The sequence below is a fragment of the Cyprinus carpio genome, chromosome A2 (assembly GCF_018340385.1).
Source record: "Cyprinus carpio isolate SPL01 chromosome A2, ASM1834038v1, whole genome shotgun sequence".
Lineage (NCBI taxonomy): Eukaryota > Metazoa > Chordata > Actinopteri > Cypriniformes > Cyprinidae > Cyprinus > Cyprinus carpio.
In genome coordinates, this window is record NC_056573.1 from 1,175,273 (window position 1) to 1,177,789 (window position 2,517).

Below are 2,517 nucleotides of genomic sequence, written 5' to 3' on the forward strand. Positions count from 1 at the left end.
TAGATATTCTGTTTTTTTCTTTCTTTGATTTCTTATGGTTGTCTGCTCACTGAAACAAGCATTGTGTTCAAAACCAAAAATGAAAATTTTTACTTAAAGGGACAATATGTAATAATATTGACAGCAAGCGGTAGTTGAGAGAAAGCGGTTACTCTGCAGTCCAAAATTCAAACTATTGGACTGAGCTGATTCTGCAGATGCAACGCTCCAGCGCGTTGTTGCCAGATTGAGGGCTAGATGCAACAGAAAGTAAGTGCCATTTACAATGGCGGATGGCGACGAGCGGATACAACTGCTCGACTAATTGAGTGGATTGTATCCATGCTTTAATATTTTCTCCAGTCACAGAGCTTCTTGAGATGGCTGACGACACACTTGATTTCTATTGGTGGTTTGTTTGCTGGCTTCCATGGCTGCAGTATGCTGTGTTTCTGCCAACTGGCAACCTGGTAGGAGCTGCACGATTATGACAGAAAACATTATTATCCATAATACGATTATCACAATTTACACTGATGTTTACACCAGTAAAAGAACATTAGATGAAAAGTTGAAAACACACACACAAAAAAACTTTTAGTGGTTTTCTATGGTATTCGCTTGAATCTCTTCTGATACATTGGATTGGTTGATAACTATAATGATTGTATATCGATGGGTATTAATGGCATATATTAAAAAGTAAGCTTAAAACAATAGAAAAAGCCCTTAAGATTGCCATTAGAAAGAAACACAGAAGATTATACATGGACTTCGAGATTGCCACTTTGTGCTATTACGTAGTGTAATATCGTTAGAAACTCCATTAATTGGTACAGCTTGCCACCAGATTGTTGATGAAATACTGTTTAAGGTTGGTACGGAATGGGCTGGATCATTGAGGATAAAAACAAGTAGAGACATTCCAACATGCTTTGCATATGCAAAAATGGAGATGACTGGCCCCAATTATTTATTGACTCATTTTTTCTTCTTTGAGAAACAAGCATGTAAACTCAGCACGCTCCCCTAAATATGTGCAAGCAAATATTTTTTATGCTCTTTCAAAAAAAAGTACACCCAGCACCTTCAATTTACCATTATGTTCCTAATATGAATTTCTCCTCACGGCTACAAAAAAATGATGTACAAAAAAGACAATTAACATTGGACCCGATTGGCTTTAATTTTATAGATAAGGAAAATAGAATTTTTCAAAATAGCATACAGACCTTTGGTAATAGAAATTTATATAGGATGCCCAGACATCACCGTCTGAAATATCTACTCTTTGGCGAAACTTGATGACAAAGTCAGTACAGAATTACAATGATTGAAGTCAATACGAACACCCAAGGGTTATGGGTAAAACTTTTAGTATAAGTGATTCGTTCAGGCAGAAGGGAGCTGAAAGAGATTAATTTAGTTCATGGCAAAACAGATCGCAGATAAAGATTGAGTCGCTTAGTGTACGAAACTTGAAAAATATTTTTGATTGGCACGACCTTGATTTTGAATGATAGTATAAAGGTTCATAATCTCACCTTAAAGGGATAGTTCATGCAAGCATGAAAGTTTGATGTTTATCTGCTTACCCCTGGGGCATCCAAGATGTAGGTGACTTAGTTTCTTCAGTAGAACACAAACCAAGATCTGTAACACAAACCGTTGCAGTCTGTCAGTCATATAATGGAAGTGGATGGGAATCACGGCTTTGAGAGTCATAAAAACATACACAAACAAATCCACATAAAAAAAACCCTGCGGCTCGTGATGATACATTGATGTGTAAAGACAAAACGATCGGTCTGTGCAAGAAACTGAACAGTGCTATCATTTTTTTACACCTCTGATTACCGCAATGTCGAACTGTTAGAACTTCCTGAGTGTGTTCTCAGCAGCGGGGGGTGGAGGGTCATTTTGCGCCCGGGCTTTCGGCCCCGGTCCGATTATAAGTGCATTGCCACCACCTCTCTCCGAATGGACCTTTGCCCTTATCACAATTTTAAATTTAGGGTGCCAGTGGTCCACTTGAAAAAATAGGTGGCGGCAATCTTTAAAGGAGTGAGTTTGTCAACATTTTCAGAAAAAAACGATGGGTTTACAGGTGACAAAATTTGGGCTTTTTTCCCTTTTTGACTCATCATTTAAGGAGCCTTTTCGGCCAAACAAATGCAATTTTTCTTGAAGGTTCCCCTGAAATTGTAATATTTATTTGAATTAAGTCATTAAAATTTGCAACATAAAATAACCCAACATAGTAGGGGGCAATTAAAGTGGTCATTGTGCAATTTCAAGTTTTCCTTTCTCTTTGGGTTTTAAAAGCTTTTGGAAAGATAAAGTCTCAAACCCAAAGGTATTCTTTAAAAAAAGTTAAGAGTAAAAACCCCCCCCCAAAAATGGCTCATTTAACACCCCCACATTTCGTCTTTGTGGGAAGATTTTAACAACCAAATTTTCCCAAAAGAAAGAAGGCGTAACGTTTCCCCGTTGTTGTTGCTGCCCCCATGTCGTGGAGCGCTGTGTTTTTGTTGTGGC